This window comes from Euprymna scolopes, chromosome 13 (assembly GCF_053919585.1).
Source record: "Euprymna scolopes isolate OS-2025 chromosome 13, ASM5391958v1, whole genome shotgun sequence".
NCBI lineage: Eukaryota > Metazoa > Mollusca > Cephalopoda > Sepiida > Sepiolidae > Euprymna > Euprymna scolopes.
Window position 1 is genome coordinate 89,905,944 of NC_136494.1, and position 18,581 is coordinate 89,924,524.

General features: G+C 33.2%; 1 protein-coding gene and 1 pseudogene across 8 annotated transcripts in view; one reads left to right on the top strand and one right to left on the bottom strand.

Annotated features, from left to right (window-relative positions):
- Nucleotides 1-18,581, top strand: part of LOC145292083 (dorsal-ventral patterning tolloid-like protein 1) — a 2,157,643-nt gene that overhangs the window by 220,350 nt on the left and 1,918,712 nt on the right. The window lies entirely within an intron of this gene.
- LOC145292499 (U2 spliceosomal RNA) lies at nucleotides 10,980-11,204 on the bottom strand (annotated as a pseudogene).

An 18,581-nucleotide genomic window follows, 5' to 3' on the forward strand; every position in this document is an offset into this window, starting at 1 on the left:
CCAATAGAGGGAAAGAGAGAGATTTAAAAATTAAAAAAGAAAAAAGAAAAAAAACTAAAATCAATACTTAAATGTATTTGTATTATAATTCGTTTTATCCGTACGGGTTCATTTGGTGATATTAATTACTTTTTACCCGTATACTGAAAAGTTCAGATGCTTATTGTATTAGAAGTATCGGTTGGAAAAGTCCTTCAAAAAATGTTGATTTGGATTTTGCCTTTATAACTTTATGCTCTGTATTGCATTGAGCTTTCTTACATAAGAACCCTTATCAAAGAACATGTTCTCGTTCACAGATCTAATATATGTACACACACACACACACACACACACACACACACACACATATCACTTCTTTGATCTTCATATATGCTTTTAATCATAAATTGTCCTCTTTGCCTTCTAGTTTTTTAAGGACTTTCATTAACAGTAAAAAAAAAGAAAAACGACGCTCTTTAACATTTGATGTAAATTAAATTATTATCTGTTCAACTAATCAGAAACCTTTTTTGTTTTGTTCATATAAAAATAATCACAATAACATCCCTTCATTTCTTTCTCTCCCATGATAATCTATTAATTCTTTCCTTGTCCCCCTCACATGCACACGTAATGGATCCCACCTTCTATTAATAATCATCACACAGCTGGTTGTGATAAGGCACAAAATGAGAAACTAAAGCTTCAGTCTTTGGTTTCTCCTTGTAAGAGGTTTACACGAAAATCTAGTCTGGTTACCACAGCGGAAAGTGACTCCTTGTTTCTCCCATCAACTACTTAGTACCAGGGGGAATCTCCATGGAAAAAGTTATTTATTTTTCTCCCAATGCGAGATAAAGTGACACAAGGGTCATAAAGTGGGATTAAAGAACCCAGCATACCAAAGGAACAGCACTGTTGGCATTCCTCTGTAGGGGCGCCTTAGGTGATTAACAATAAACTAATCCTTTCTCAAAGAGAGAAGACAAAGCCTAGGAGGGTGGACCTCATAGAACTGCAGAGGTCCAGCAACGTACCTAAGTCAACAAGGAAAAGGCCATTTCCAATATGTTCTGGATTTTGTTGGCTTTTGTGCTATGGCGAAAGTTAATTATTTCTCTGTAAATACGAGATGATGTGACACATTGGTCAAAAAGTGGGATTGAAGTGCCAACACTCTAGAGGGAGCGCAACATACCACAATGAACAAGGAAAAGGTCATTCAAAATATGACCTAGACTTTGCTGACTTTGGTGCCGAGGGAAAAATCCATGACTTCTGGCCTGTGGAATACATAACCACGAGACTGCTTCCCAGGTGATTGCAACTTGATTGTCTTCAAATTCATGTTCTGAACGGATTTCATCTGAGACTAATTTTTATGTAACAATAAGTTTTAGTGTTTTCAGTATGTAATTTTTTTAATTGGATGTTAAAATATGTACGTTTTCAAGATTCTGATTTTTTGTGTTCAGTTTTGAAGAAGCACATATGGTCCTTTATGGTTATGAACGTTGAACAGTAACAAAGGCGGATGCGACTCATTTTGAAGCAGCAGAGATAAGGTTTTTAAGGAGAATTCTACGGACAGAAAGGAAGACAAAAGAGGAAGTGATGCGTAAGGCAGAGTACAGCAGATCACTGAAAATACTCCCCGACAAACTCGACAAGCAGCAAAGTCCCACCTCTACACAGTAGAGATCCCTCAATGTAAGAAAGCCTTCTACTCCAATAGTTTCTTCCCCAGAACTGCTAGACTTTGGAACTCTCTTCCGAGCTCCTGTTTTCCCAACTGTATGGACATGCAGAAGTTCAATAGTAATGTGCACAGACATCTCGCTGCTCAACTCCCTACGTAGTATCCCTGCAACTTATGTCCCCGATAGTAGCCCCTACTTCAAAGTGGCACTGTGCCTTGTTTGAAGTGAAAATTGTCAAAAAAATAAATAAATAAATACCGTCCATTCCAGACAGTGAAAATTCTTTGGCTATTTAATGTGGATTAAAAAAAAATTGCTGGAATAAAGAATAGAGGAAGACAAAGTTCACTGACAGTCTCATCAGGGTCACTGGAAGCATGACTATAGATCTCATAAGAAAGACCAAATGCAGAGGGGACTGAAGAGCCATTGTCATCGATGTCTGCAAATACAGACCTGATACCTGAAGAAAACTAGAATATGCTTATCATCTTGTATGAGTGAATTTCACTGATACTTGTAAATGTAAAAGAGGAATGGGCCGGGAGACTGAAGTTCAATTCTTTGTTGAGTCATGCCAAATACTTAAAAATGATATTTGATGCTCACTTTGCAAAACATTCTGCATTATAAGAAGATGAAGGGCAACTAGAGTAACCTCCCCTATACCTCAGTGCATCAGCTAATAAAAAGTGACCCTCCAGATGGCCCTTGACTATAGTCAACTACTAAGCTTTATTTAGATTTACCATTGCAGAGAATATTTTGATTGCTTTGGTTTATTCTAAGTTCCTAACTCTGATTATTAAAGTGCCCAACTAAGGGGAACATCAATATCATGAACCCATCTTGGGATGTGCATTTCAGCTCCCAAAGTATAAATAATATATGGAAGACACATGAGAAAGCAAATACCAAGCCAATCAAAATTGTATAATTTGATGACCCCCCTCCTACTTAATATCATATTGAATAACAGTATTTAATCAATTTTTTGATGCCTCGAGGGAAGTGTCGTTGATTCTACAAATATAATCAACTCTGATACTTTGTCAATGATACATATTTTTTTTTTGCTTTGGTCTTTTGTGTTTTTTTTTATTTACAACCATTTTATGGACAAGCTCATGTGATCAGGAATAAAAACTATTTCTCTTGTTTTGCGTTAAACAGATAAATTTCTGTGGATAGATAACTTACAAACAGATACTAGAAAGTTTCTTTATGCTACAGACTTTTCAAAACATTAGTTCCCATCAGATCATCGAAGTTAAGCAACATTAAGTGAGATTGCTATTTAAATGGGTGACTATTTTAGAATCCTTATAAATAATCAAATTTTATCAGATTTCCACCATTAACGATAACTACACTGTTGCCCCAGTAACCACCATACACTCATTAACACTTATCCTCGAGTGGCCTTAGGGCTTTGATAAGTGATGAAAAAAAATGGTCGTTTTCAAGTCCAATGTAAGCAATTTCTTGTTGAGCCGTCATCTTAAATAATTGATTTCCACCTAATTTCCAACACTACCGATCATATAGCAGTTGTCACACTGATCACCTTGCACTCATTAACCTTATTCTCGAATGGCTTTCAGACCATAATAAGTGATTACTACCATGTACTACGATTTAGAAAAAATACAGGTTCCATAAATTAGCTATAAACTTATTTGTTTTAATAGTGGTTTCATTGGTTTTTTAAAGATTAAAGCCATGTTTGAGGTGTTTCTACTGAAAATGGAAGCTAATTTGAGGGGGAGGGGGAGTTTTACTGGCTGTATTATTTACACTATCTATTTTTATCAGATTTTCGGACTTTAAAGCCTTCTAACTCTAGACACTGTAATTTGATTTGTTTGAATTTATTGATTTTTACATTTCATCCGGTAGGATGTTTACTTTACTTTCAGTGCAGGAGTAATAAATCCTGTCCAGATCACCATAAAAGAAATCTGTTAGAAATCTAATTATGTTCAATGTTTCGTATTACAACATCTGCCAGTTGAGTTCGCATTAACCAAACGCCTATCAGCAATGAAGCGGTTAATACAAAAATAGATTTTCAAATTTATGTTTTCAGATTAAAACTAATAAACAAATGTCTACAATCTTATCTATAATATTCTTTGAATATGCATAACAAACCATCTCATATAATTCTTTGTTTTAAGCTAATATACCATTATGCATTATTATTCACTATTAAATTTATTTAATGGAAGAAAAATAGACACTTATTTTAGTAGCAGTTACTCTACCTTGCATTCACAATAACAAATTTCAGTTCTCGTCGGTTAGTATGGCTTCACAGTAGAAAGTAGTTTAGTTTTAGGCCTAAAAACTTTATTTCCCATGAATACTGGAAATAAATAAATTTATTTACATAATACATTAATTCATGTATAATAGTAGCCTCCTTCCAGTGTTCATGAGTATATTTAATTTTTATATTTTCCACTTTAATTTAAATAAAATTTATATATCAATTATTATTCAAATCATGAGCTTATATACACGTTTATAGACACAATTAGTTATCCCGATCCAAAACTTATATTGCTTCAATGCAAGTATGTTGTTGGGAAAATGTTATTTAATAGTTGTGAATGATTATTATGTTTCCATTTTCATTATTATTGATAAATATATTACGTACAAAGCACTACATTCAATAATCTATATAATTATAAAACTCAAATGACCTTGTAACGATGTATGTAACCCACTTTCCGGTTTACGACATCCGGTTGCGCATGCGCGCATGACCTGCACACTGAAATATTAACGTTATTATTTCAAATTATTACTTAACATGGGAAGAGTGAGGTTTAAACTAACTTAAACGTAATACAGAAATGAACGATGTAGAAAAAAAAAAGCAGACAGTAACAATTGTTTATTTAGATAATTTAAACGCGAAAAAAAAAAAGGAACAATTGGGACGCTGAAATATTAGCGTTATTATTTCGAAATCATTATTTAACATGGGAAGAGTGGGGTTTAAAATAAACAAAAAACAAAAGAACAGTTGGGACGCTGAAATATTAACGTTATTATTTCGAAATTATTATTTAACATGGAAAGAGTGGGGTTTAAAATAACTTAAACGTAATACCGAAATGAACGATGTAAAAAAAAAAAATGAAAAAAAAGCAGATATATCAAAATTTAAATTTAACTATAATAAGTATTAGTGTATCTGTTCAGTGCACATTTACCTATAAGTATGGCCAACCACTTATAATTCAGTAACTGTAAATTTAAAAAAAAAATAATCAATCATAATAAACAGAACGACTCATAGAAATCTATCTATATTCTTTTTTCATTTTAATATACTTTCATAGAAATGTTTCTGTTATGTAAAAACTCTTTACGTCACAAGTGCCACGCTCATACATGAATTCCATAGTTCATATAACATACTGACCCAAGGGGTCACGGGTAGTCTAGTAACAGTTTATTTTTTAATCTAGTAAGAATACTTATATGAAGTTCAGGGGTGGGAGCATGTATTTCTTGGGTCCTTCAATTTTCTTTAGCAACGACTGTGCACAGGTCGGCTAGTTTCTTTTTATAATCTTCTTCGTCTTTTATTCTATCAACATTTTTCCATCCAATACCCTCCCCCCCCCCGCTTCTCAATGATTTCTTACTCATTTTTCTTCTGTCTTTTATTCCTGCCACCATGACTATTTTTCATATCTGACTGTTTTCATTCGGTTTCTATATTTGCTCTAAGCTTTAATCAATTTGGATACTTTTTTAGCATTCCACACTTTTCGGTTTCTTATTTACTCTTCCCTGACGAACTGGTCTTTCTTCTATACCTACCCAAGCAACGGAACCATTTCTATATCGATCGAGAACCATTGACCCTTTAACGCTTTCTTCTTATCCCAATCTACAAAATGATCATCTCTGATCAGCTCAAACCGTTATTCTCTAGTTTTTAACCCAGATTGTACCAATCTTAAAAACTGTAGAATAATAAGTTCAGTTCACTGTATATTTTAAACAAATTTCTTCAATCTAAATTAGTATTTTTGCTCTTAGATCGAATTAATACATCTTTCTTTAGATGTGTCCAAACATGTTTATAAAATTCTTAATATGTTTAGAATGCTTAAGCTTAAAATGTTAATCATTGCTGTTTGTCACGCTTCAGTCTGAAATATCACTTTCGTTGATCTGTAATATTTAATTTTAAAATAAAATTTTCATTGGTTTCTGATGTTTAATTTTAAAATAGCACTTTTGTTGGCATATCCGGCTCGAACTTGAAATAGCATCTTTGTTAGACTTTATTATGTTTGATATAACATTTTCATTGAGCTGTCATGCTTAAGTTTGAAATAGCATTTTAATTAGTCTGCTATACTTAATTCTAAAATGGAATCTCCGTTGGTATGTCATTCTTCAATTTGTAATAGCATTTTCATTGATCTTTTTATTGTTAAGGTTGATACCGGGTGGAACGATAAAAATATCGTCCTAAAGAAAACAACACTACAGCTTTATTTTAAAACTTTTATTGAAAAATCAATTCAGTTTACTTGATTATGTAGTAGAGCTGACATCTATTCAATGTAGCAATCTTCAGCATCAATCACCGCCTTGATACAGGTCCGGAAATGGGAGCATGCCTTTTCCATAAATGCCAATCGGAGCTCGGCAAATACTTGGCAGATGGCGACGATCAGGCTGGCTTTGGTGTTGTGAGAGATCATGCTAGTGATTTTCTTAACGTATGACCAAACGATTCGGGTTCAGGTCGGGGGAGGAGAGAAGGGCTAGTGAGAGAATAGTACAAAGTCGTAGCACCCCTTCTGAAGCAAAGCCTGGGTCTCTTTGGACTTATGGGCCCGTGCCGAGTCCTGCGACCACACCCAAAATCTAGCAGCAGCCATCTGATTGCACCAGGGAATCATCACAAACTTCACCACATCTAGGTATATTTTGGTGTTGATTTTCAATCCGATTTCAAAGATCTTGAAACCACACCAAAGACCATAACAATAGCCGGACACTTTGTTTTCATCACCCTGGGCACGTCCCTGTTATTTCTGGCATTCCAGTGATGCATTTTCAGGGTGAAGGCAATAGTCCTGTTGTCATGACTTGGATCGGTAGAGCACATGAGTTATTCAGAGGCACGTCTCCAATCTCGCTCGTTGAGTATTGCTAGAAGGCTCCTATCCCTCTTGGGATTTGTACACAACTGGCCAAGTAGTAGATGGTTTGCAACAAAAAAAGAAAATCGGTTTTAATCAAACGGAAATGGAATCGTGTTGTCTTTTCTTGAGCAACAATTTTATTGTTCCACCTTATATAACATTTTCACTGGCCTGTCATGCTATAGTCTGATATAGCATTTTCGTTGGAGTATCATTCTTAAATTTAAAATAACAATTTAGTTAGTTTATATTGGTTGGGTTTGATATAACATTTTTATTGGTCTGTCATATTAAAGATTGAAATAGTATTTCCGTTAGTCTGTTGTTAAATTTTGAAATAGTATTTTCATTGGTATGTTATCCTTAAGTTTGAAATAACATTTACATTGGTCTGCTATGCTTAATTTGGAATTAGCATTTTCATTGGTATATATGCCTAAGTTTGAAATAGATTTTCGTTAATCTCTCATATGCTCAATCATCTTCGAACGAGCCAGAAATAATTCAGCAATCCATAATCAATCATATTTAGGGTTTAGCATAGGAAAATCTAACTCTTCAGAAATGAAGTTTGATTTAAACTCTTTCATATCAGTTTTCTTTTTTGCATTACAACTGCTGTACATTTATTTATTTGCGAACTGTTATCCTCTTCTTCATAGCTGTTGTTGTTTCACTACGTTTCGGCCAACTTATCCCCTGGCATTCGTCAGGTGTCTTTAGAGGTTCATGGCACAGGGGATAGAAGCTTTGAGTTTCTACAGTTCTAGTTGAGCATTTTCTAAAGATAGCAGTTTCGATCCTACCTAAAGTAAGCCAATGGTTTAATTAGCCACAAACGTGGGGAGTCAAAAACAACTATGGAAGGCAATACTTACTAGGGATACAGTTAGGAGACTCAGCATTCCTATTCTGTCATGAATAATCACCTGAAGAAAGCCAAAGGATGAGTTGAAAGAAGGCCAGAGGATGAGTTGGCCGAAACGTGATGAAACAACAATAATTATGGAGATGAGGATAACAGTCTACAAATAACTAGATACAGAAATTGGTCATCCAAAAGAATTCCAGGAAAAAAGAATATAACTGCTGTACATTTTCAAATATGCTTTTATCAAATACACGAGCAAAAGATATTTTTTTTCTTTCTATGAATATGACTAGTTTTAACAACTGACTTTCATTAAAGACGTTGGTTTTCAGTTGAGATTTTAGTTTCATTTACATTTTCCAAGTTCATGTATTTAGAATATGCTTCATCTTAAAGATGCATGACGTTAAATCTTAAAGTTGTAGCTTGATTTTTATTTAAATTTGTGGCGGTCAAAGATGATTTATAAAGTCGGTGTCTACAACGTTTCTTTCCAACCAAACCGAAAAAAAAATAATGAATCATTTTAGAAAAAGAGAAAAAGGTTAAAATATTCAAAGCACAGAAATGAAATTGATTTAACTATAAAACATGATGAATGTAGAATTGTAGACTAAACGAAAATAAATTTGATGCGCATTTCTATTCAAATCAAATTCCTCATCCTTATTTTCTTGAGTTGCACGATTTTCTCTGGGAAATCACGACTTCAAAAAATGTTTTGTATTAATTTTAAAATCATTATTGAAACTGCACACAACAACTGGAATGTTAGAAGATTGTAAAAGGTCACCTTCGAGCTGAATATGCATTAGAAAAGAGAAGTTATTCCATTAAAAACGTAAAGAATTCCCTGACCATTTTCATAAGAGATTCCGTTGTGTAAATTCAATATATTTTTTTCGACATGTCCATGCATTTTTTATAAGGCTCTATCTGTTGGTCGGTCGGTCAGCCAGTCAATCAGTAACGCTTTAGTTTAAAATAACATTTTCATCTCTAAATGTACAAAGTGAATCGAATCTATGAAGAGGAGGTGAAAGTAATACATCCACACATTTTTATAAGAGGCTCTGTCTATTAGTTTATTGGTCATCCATCTGTACACTCACGTTTGAAATCACTTTTTTTTTTCAAAATGTGTTTTTATGGGTTTTATTAGATGATTACACGCATCTCTATAAATGAGTGCCTGTTGATCTGTTACACTTAAGTTTGAAATAGCATTTTTGTTGATCTGTTACACTTAAGTTTGAAATAACATTTTTGTTGCTTTGTCGACCTAAAGTTTGAAATAGCAATTTTGTTGATCTGTCACGCTTAGGTTTGAAATAGCAATTTGGTTGATCTGTTACACTTAGGTTTGAAATTGCAATTTTGTTGATCTGTCACGCTTAAGTTTGAAATAGCAATTTGGTTGATCTGTCACACTTAGGTTTGAAATTGCAATTTTGTTGATCTGTCACGCTAAAGTTTGAAATAGCAATTTGGTTGATCTGTCACACTTAGGTTTGAAATAACAATTTTGTTGATCTGTGACGAGTAAGTTTGAAATTGCATTTTTGCTGACCTGTCACACTTAAGTTTGAAATAACATTTTTATGGATCTGCCACGCTTAAGTTTGATATAACATTTTTGTTGATCTGTCACATTTAAGTTTGAAATAACATTTTTGTGGACTGTCACACTTAAATTTGTAATAGCATTTTTGTTGATCTGTCACACTCAAGTTTGAAATAGCACTTTTCATTGCTAAATACAATTTTTACTTTTATTTTATCATGCAAGTCATTTCAGACAAAGCAACGCAACCACTTGATATAAGGAGCAAATGATAAAAAAGAGAGAAGAAGGTAGAATCATTTCAATCCAAACCACACCTGAAAAAAAAACTTCATCATCAGTGTTCAATTCCCTTCGACATGGAACAGGCTAACTAAAAAGTAACCTCTTGAAGAGCCAAATAGTGAATAAGAGGATTACAAAACTGGCTGACAAAAAGTCTATCACTAAAATTTTCTGCAGACATGAAACAGGAAGTCGCTAGTTAAAAATAGATTTTTTTCAAACATAACTCAGTCATAAAACTGAGGAATATTTTCACATATATTTTGTAGAATGTATATATATGGGATAAACGCCTCAAAGAAACCAGCACTGATTAACTCAGTTTAAGTTTAATAGACAATGGCTTTCTATACCTAAAAACGGTCTAATTTCTATAAATTTCTATAAATAATTTTTGTAAATTTATATAATAATTTCTATAAATTCCTATAAATATTTTCTATAAATGATTTCTACAGATAAATGCTTGTAGATTATGCTGTATCATATGGGATAAACGCTTTAGAAAAACAAACGCTGATTAACTCGGTTTAAGTAGAATAATATACTAAGATGATTTCCATAAATAAATACTTATATATTATGTTGTAACAAACGAGCACAGCCACATAAATACAATGACGGCCATTAGTTAAGCATTTGCTATTTTACTGGGATGAGTTACAATTCTACAGTTTACTTAAAGTTTACCTACATGCGTGTACTGTAACAAGGCTAGCTAATAAAAAAGTCTATACGCACATTATATTTTATTAGATGTTTTCACGCGTCCCTATAAGAGACTGTCTGTTTGTCCGTTATGTTTAAGATTGAAATACCATTTTTAGCGGTAAGCGCACAGATTGAATGGTCTTATCTTAAGACTATCAATTTTGATTTACGTTTAACAAGAATGTGCAGCTAGAAATTATATGAAACGAAAACAAACAAAAAAAAAAAAATGAAAGAGTTAGAAAGCTTGTTAAGCGTGCTGAAATGTTTGCCAATAATTTGAAATATGGGGAAAAAATACGGGTTGCACATTTTAATTGCATACAGCTCGCACCCTCCACTTGAAAAGAAAACCAAAAAACAAACAGTTATATTGAATCTTGTGCCAAATCCCAGATTTGTTCAACAGAGTTGAAACTATGCATTTTAAACAGTTTTAATTAATCATAAATAAATCTAATACAGAAAAATAAGCAATTTATCAACTTTTTTTAATGGTTTATTGGAGATGAGAAAAAAACATATTTTGTTTTCGTTTTTAATAGCAAATTGAATGATTAGGTTCATGGTTAGAAACATTATTTCAAGGGAGAGAACTGTTTGGTAAATATATATATAAAACTGCAGTAAGACATTATATAGATTATTGTACTCAGACTCTGGCTCCGATAGCTATACAGGGAAATTTGAATGTAAGAGATGAATTGTACCTATTTACTATGCCTCCCCACGGGACAGAGTTAGACACCAGGGTCGTTTTTTTAACGTGGAGAAAAGGTACAAAAATAAAAATTGTCTCAGTCGTGAAGGATTTCTCCTCCGCCGAAAGAGAACAAGAAATGGAAGTGCAGCATCTGAAGAACAGATACTACACTTTGATCTTGACCAAAAGGCCAAGAAGGCGTAAAGAGGAAATGATTAAACTAAAATGTAAAAAAAATCAGTTACAAAAAGAAATAGAAGACATCAGGAGAACTAATTTACTAGAAAGAACAATGATTGGTTATCTTCTATAATATAAATCCCACCTGTCTGTATGTATGTATGTATGTATGTATGTATGTATGTATGTATGCCTAAAACTTTGAACAGAGGCGACGGATTTTTACGAGATTGATATCGTTTTGAAGCTCGACCCTTCGGACGAAAATATTGAAAAATTGGCCAAAACATTCATTCTTTCGCCCTCATCAGGGCACTTTTCTACAGGAAGGGGTCGTTTTTTCGCAGATATTTACGAAAGTCATCCTCTCTTCTCGATTGACTATCCTTAATTTAAACCTTCGTCACTTTTGGTTTGGCAACTGACGCAATGGCAAAGATGTCACTTTTTTTACATTCTTTTCCTCCTTTGCAGTACGGGTTCAAGCTTGCCTGCCTGCCTACTACCACTGTTTTTTTTTTTTTTTTGCTTTGTTTTTGTTTTTTTTTTGCTTTGTTTTTTTTTTGCTCAACACACCCCCAAACACCTCGGCAACACCAGACATCCAGGCTAGTTTGATTTGAATACAAAAATATTTAATGATATTTTAATTTGAGAAAAGACTGAGAGTTTAGTTAAAATTTTGAAATGATTTAATATTATAATTAGAGAAAGGAATTATGTGGTTATTTAACTGAAATTAAAATAAAGCGGGAGTACGCTATAGATATATTACAATCAGAAAGTAAAAATATTGACATTAAATTAACTAATTTAGAAAAGATAATAATTTGTTATTTAATTTAAATACGAAAATATTTAATGATATTTTGATTAGAGAGAAGAATAGGAGGTTAGTTAAAAGTTTCAAATAATTTAATGATATTATAATTATTATTTTTTTGTTTTTGTATTTCAGTCTTCTGCAGAATAGTGTGCACGTGATTTTTATTTTCAATTTTTAAAGCAGTTTTTAAATATTTGTATTCGCTTATTGTCAGGCCTTTACTATTTCTTTCTACATTTTTTATCATTAAAACGTTAATGCATTGCGTGTAGAGGGTATACGAGTTTGGTAGAATGCGTAAACGAACTGCAACTGTTAGCCAGTTTCTGTTGTATGGGTAAACTAGTATATTAATAGATCATGTAGGCATCGTTTCTTGCAGTGCTTGAGTGTGCCCAAAGTCAAAAATATACATTTAGAGGATGAGTTTTTTCCAAATCACAGCAAAGAAAACATGTAGTGAAAAGATTGTTTCAATGAATTCATTACTTTTCAGAAATTATGGAGTCAAGAATAAGTATTAATTATATCATTTGTGCACTGTTCTGTACAAGTACCTTAAAAATTACAAAACAGAGCAACTGTGTAATAAAATTGTTCGATTAAAAACGACCCTACACCTTACAAAGATATTTCTGTTCTAAAATAAATTTACAATTAAAGGACAAAGTAAAGGAAAATATGATTAAACTTGTTTCTACAGTAAGTTTTCAGAAATTGAGGATGGCTAAGAAATGGGTGATAATATAGCGTTAGATTTATATCAGAAAATGATCCCCACACACACTAAAATCTAAAATAGTATATAAAACATTTTCAAAAATTAAAGGAAATCTATAGCGACATAACTTTGACAGAGAGAACTATGTTGTGTCTATGTTGTGAGGCCTCACCCATGCACAAAAAACGAACTCTTCCAAACTGCAGAAATAGACAGAGAGATAAGACTCTTGGTATAGTCAGTGTACTTTCGTAGTCCGCCATGTTGGCATTACTTATTACGATAATTGCTTTTTGTATATGTTTTTTTTTTTGTTTCAATATATTTGAACTTTTTTAATTTATCTCCATGTCCGTGTTTTCCTTAGTGAACCTCTAAGGGCCCAACTGTCTTCAACTTCAATTATTCTCCATCTACTAACTTAAGAACTCACAAATATTCTTTCGGTGTGGCCATACCATCAAAATCTCCTATTTTTGCACATACCTTCCGCTATTATCCAGATTTAGTCTTCCTCTGAGGTCATTAAATCTAAGCCTCTGTTTAACAGTCACTTTATACATCTATCATGACATTCTCATATCATTTCTTTATATAAAGCCTTGGCCAAAATTATGGAGCACCAATGAAAAACGAAATCATGATACAAACTATTTAAATGTTAAGAATAGTAGAGTAAACATTAAAAAAATCTATTTTAACAACAATTAATACTTGCCATGTCCTCCTGTTGCCTTTATAACAGTTTTTATCCATTTGTGCATATTATTGACCAATTTGGTGCAAGTGGTAGAATCTATTTTCTGGCACTCTTCATGAAATTTGGCCTCTAATTCTCTTTTTTTATGAGCATTTGTGCATTCTCACTCTTTTTCCTAAATTGGTCCACAAAATTTCAATGGGATTTAGATCTGGAGATCGAGGGGGCCATTTCATTACTGTAATCCCTTTTTTTCCCAAGCCAATCTCTTGAAACGTTTGACATATGGCATGTGTATTGGCTAGTAGGAAGATTACATCACTTTGAATGTTATTAAATGTTTTAGTCAGAGAGGTTTGGTAAATCTGGTTCAACATGTACATATAAATTGAGGAGTTAATTCCGTATGTGCAACATTCTAGTGCCTGAAGAAGCCATACAACTTACACGTCCTCCCCTAAATCTGACAATTAAAATCACACAATCAGGATGAAATGCCTCTCCTTCCCTAGAGCGACCATAAATCGATCCAGGGGCACCAAAAATCTGATTAAAAAAAAAGAATTTGTTACAGTTTTTAAATAAATGTTATGGACGTGTATTCACATAAAATTTTCAAATGTTCCTTCCAACGTTTAGGAAATAGAAGCCGTTAACTTACTTCAAAGTTTCTCTCGTCAAACCAAACAATTTTGGCTCACTCATCAAGTGTTCAATTTTCATGCATTTTTTTTTTTGCAAATTCTAGTCATTTTCTCTTGTTGGTCTGAGACATATATGGCTTTTTCTTTGCTTTGCATTCTTTTAATACCAATTCTAATAAACTTCTTCTCACTCTTCAAGCTGATATGTTTTTTTTTGTTTGTTTTTTTCATCCTCCTTAAATTCAGCAGCAAGCTCTGAAGAACTTTCTTTCTCTCTGTAAGGGATGCTCTTTTCAAATATCTGTCTTCCTTGGCAGTCGTAAACTTTTTACGGTGTTGTCCTTTTATATTTTTGAAAGACTGTTTCCTTGTACCATTCAATTATTATTTGAACACCCTTCCTGGAACATTCCATCTTCCTGGCAATTCCAAGCTGAGAATATCCTTCATCAGATAAAGCAATAACATGTGCCCATTTAATCTCTAAAAGCTGCTTCTTTGGAGATATTTTCAATTAAATATACCTGTATAGCACTAATAGGAATCAAATATGACCTGAAACTAAGAAACAACCTTTAGTATGACAACAAGTCATTTTGAATATTGGAATGAATTTAGTATGAAAATCAACTAAAATGCTCGAGAAAGACTTTAAAGCAAAAAAAAAAAATATTACACTCCACTGTTAAATATTTTACACTTGCTCTCAGTTGTTTATTGTACGATTCTTTATTTTTAAATATGTAAGTTTAAATTATTATCTCAGTTTTTTTTGTAAGTACTCCATAATTTTCGCCATGGTTGTATTTCTTTATCATTCACTTGAAAATCTGCCTTATAATTCTTATCCTCGAGAGGTTATTAGTCTTGATAATTAACAAAAAAAGAAAAAGAAGTCAATTTTCTATGTAGAGGTACCGGATGTGGAAATGAACAACAAGTAGCTAGTATTGTTGTTGTTGAGTATCATTCAGGCAAGGATCACGTGAAGGTTGTTAACGTTCCTAAATAAAAACGTTTCTGTGAAAGGCACTAGGCTCAAATTTGCGTTGTTTACTATTTGCGTTGTTAACATCTCCCAGTGACTAGGATGCGAGTTAGGCGATGCAGCTTTCACTTGATATTAAAGAACCAAGAACAACGAGAATCAATCAACAGCTCAAAAGTATAAGATTCAGATAGGCTTTCTTTCTTTAAGTAAATTTCTGAAATCAATAATTTTATCTGAATATTGATTATATTGATTTGAAAATCTTTCTGCCTGATGCAGTCGAAAAATTATTAAAAATAAAAACAACACTTTTCACTTCCCAATAAACAGTTACCCTATGCAATGAAAAGAAAAACGAACTTAAAAATATCTCTTTTTATTTCATCTTGTTCCCTTCTCTCCATAAAAGTGACACATTCCAATGCCAGTTCTCTCATGCGCCTACGCTTGATGTGCAATGTTATGCATTTCTCAATATGATTTTTATTCTCTTTAAGCAAATTGCAAATGATATTATTGATTGGCCTGTTTCTTTCTGTTATCTTAGATGCCCTAACTACCCATTTTTAACGAGGAACCTCTGTTATAGTCAAGATTGTCTGCCCTTTTTTTACTTCCGGTTTCTGCTGAAAATCAAACATTGTCAAGTGAACAAGACAGCCATTCTTAACATGGGGAAAGAAAAAGTTTTCACTTTAACAAAAACAAAAAAAACGAAATAATCATTAATCATAAGGGATCATATCTTGCTTGTCTCCGTCGTCCCGTCTACTGAACAGAAACCGGAAGTAAAAAAAAAAAAATCAGACAATATTTACTATAACCAGAAACTCCAAGCTTTTTGAAGTTGTGGTTATCTGACCCAAAATGTCGGCTTACCTTGAACATTGATGTTAAATAGCTTAGACTTGATTTGGATATGAGCATTAACCTCTCTGCTAGTTTTTCGGCATATACATTTCATCTATCATTGTGGATCCTTATCATGAGTGGATGAAGTGCTTCCATTTGGGTAAAAACTAAAAATAAGATTTAATTTACATGCGACCGTGCATTCTCTGATTTGGACATTTAAAATATCACCGTTGAAGAACACTACACGGATCTCACTCTGCTAGCGACACCATGCCACGAAAAAAAGAGAGAGAAACTTTATCCTGATGAAGCCGCTATTGTCACCGAAAATTTTTTAATTTTTAAACAAATAAATGTTTGTTTATTTAATTAAAAAAAACCTGCATTTTATTGGCTTCATAAACTTATGCTTTCAATTTAAATTTAAACATCGCTTCTATCAGGGAGAAAAAAATATTTATTAACTCCAGCTGTGTTTATATTAATCCGGAGTCGAGTGGCTCAGAGAGAACTCTGATGTGTCTTTTATTATAATCTTTAAGTGAAAAATCCTGGTTTATTCCAATAAACAAGTAACGTTTATTTTTCCAAACGAATTTGGTGGTTATCACATTTAAATTGAAAACTTCCAACTTTAACAAAGTAACTACAAACTACTAGAACAAGGGTATGAATGCCAACCATTCCTAGAACTGCCCGCCCGTGGAACAACTGTTCCATTGGCTTGTTTCTCTGCCGACTACAGTATAGCAGCCTTCAAGTCTAATGTAAACAAATTCTTGTTGAACCGTCCCTTTGAATAATTAAATTCTACCCAACTTACACCATAAACAATTAATACGACCTTACATTCATTAACCCTTATCCTCGAGTGGCCTTCGGGCCTTGATAAGTGGTGACTCTCTTGTGAAAGAAAGAACTTTACACGGAAGTATGATTCGTTCTTTGAAAAATTGAATTGAAATTGAGTTATTTTAGAACATATCGAACTATGTTAATTTTTATCATTTCTCATTAGTTACGAACCAACAAAACCTGCTTGTGAATAAAAAAGCGAACGGCTTTTGATAAAAGAGGAGTTTTGACCTCAGTTTGTTGACGAGTTATGATCGTAGGTGTGTGTTGTTTTTAATATTAATATTAGCTTCTGCATTCGGGATACACACTCAAGTGGAGCGGCATGAATGCCATAATTGATAATGACGTGGATTATTGAATCAGGCAGCTTAGTTCAAGTCACATCACATCTATTACGTTCACTTAACTTTCAGATGTCTGCATGTAAATGACATATATTTATGATATGAAGAGTGCATAAACGAAGCCAATCACATGTTGTTAGTGCTGCATAATAATTTGCCAAGCAACTGGTCTGACAGATAAAAAAAAAACATCAAAACAAAACAACTCTTCATTGTAATATTAAGCTGAAGAAATTCAAATGAAAATTAACATATATTATTTGGATTTTTCGATATAGTGTTTTTATCTTGAGTGTTATTTGGTTCCCCAACAAAAGGAGGGTGGGCCTGTAAATTCACCCTTGTCCGTTCATTTGTCCATCTGTTCATCCATTCGTCTGTCTGCACTTTTCCCAATAACTACGACTTGGAATTTTTTGAAATTTTGCACAAAAATTAAACATGATATGAGTAAAAATGTAGCAGGACAGATTTTCCGAGAAAAATCCAGTTGCCCCGCCTAGGGGTGCCTTTCAGGTTAAAATGGCTAAAGTTGACACTTTTGTGCTTATTAAAAAAAAAATTGATGCCTTGGAATTTTTATAAAACTTTCTGAAAAGTTGTAACTAACTGATTTCTATTCAATTTTGTTTGTCTATACTTCGCGATAACTATTGGGTGTGCCCCAGGGGCTCTTTAAGGGCTAATAAAAACACTCCATTTTTGGGACTATTTGACCATATTTGTCCAAAGTTTTCTGTGTATGTCTATTTAGCAGTTTTGCATGGTGTTGAACTCGAATTCAAATATGTTACGGTCTAAAACTGCTCCGTTTGTTCATTTTCACTAGGATTTGAAGGCCCTTGAGGACCCTTAGGGCTAAATGGTTGGGGGGGGGCAAATACTTTTTTAATGCCTCGTTAACTGTGCACTTTGTGGGTACCATAATGCTTCACTTGTTTTCACAACGTTTTAGCCGATGTAACCCCCGACAGCCTTCAAGTATATATTGTTAAGCTCGGAAACTTTCTATCAAACTTAAGAATCTGCATGCACTTTCGAAGAGAACCCTTTAATTTAATCCACGGGAGTAATATGGTTTCGTTCCATCAGCCGTGAACAGGTAGAAGTCTTAAGTAATTCGTAATTATATTCTTAGAATCGCCCACATTGAAGATTGAACTTTCAACCTCCAGAAGAGTGTCACTTATAACTCTAACTTTTATCTACTAGTTTATCTATTACACCATGGTTCCTTTCTCTCAGCTCATTAGTGAACACTCACCATTATGTCAAATGGGCCGTATGCGACTAATATTCTTTATAAAAGTCTTTGATTATTAGACTCCGCACTACATTAAGTTTGGAATAGTATTTTCATCTAGATTTAACGCTTTCGTTTTAAAATAAAATTCTAATTTAAAATTTAAAGTAGCATGATATGGTAGGATGGATGTGCAATGTGAAGCTTGAAAACAGGT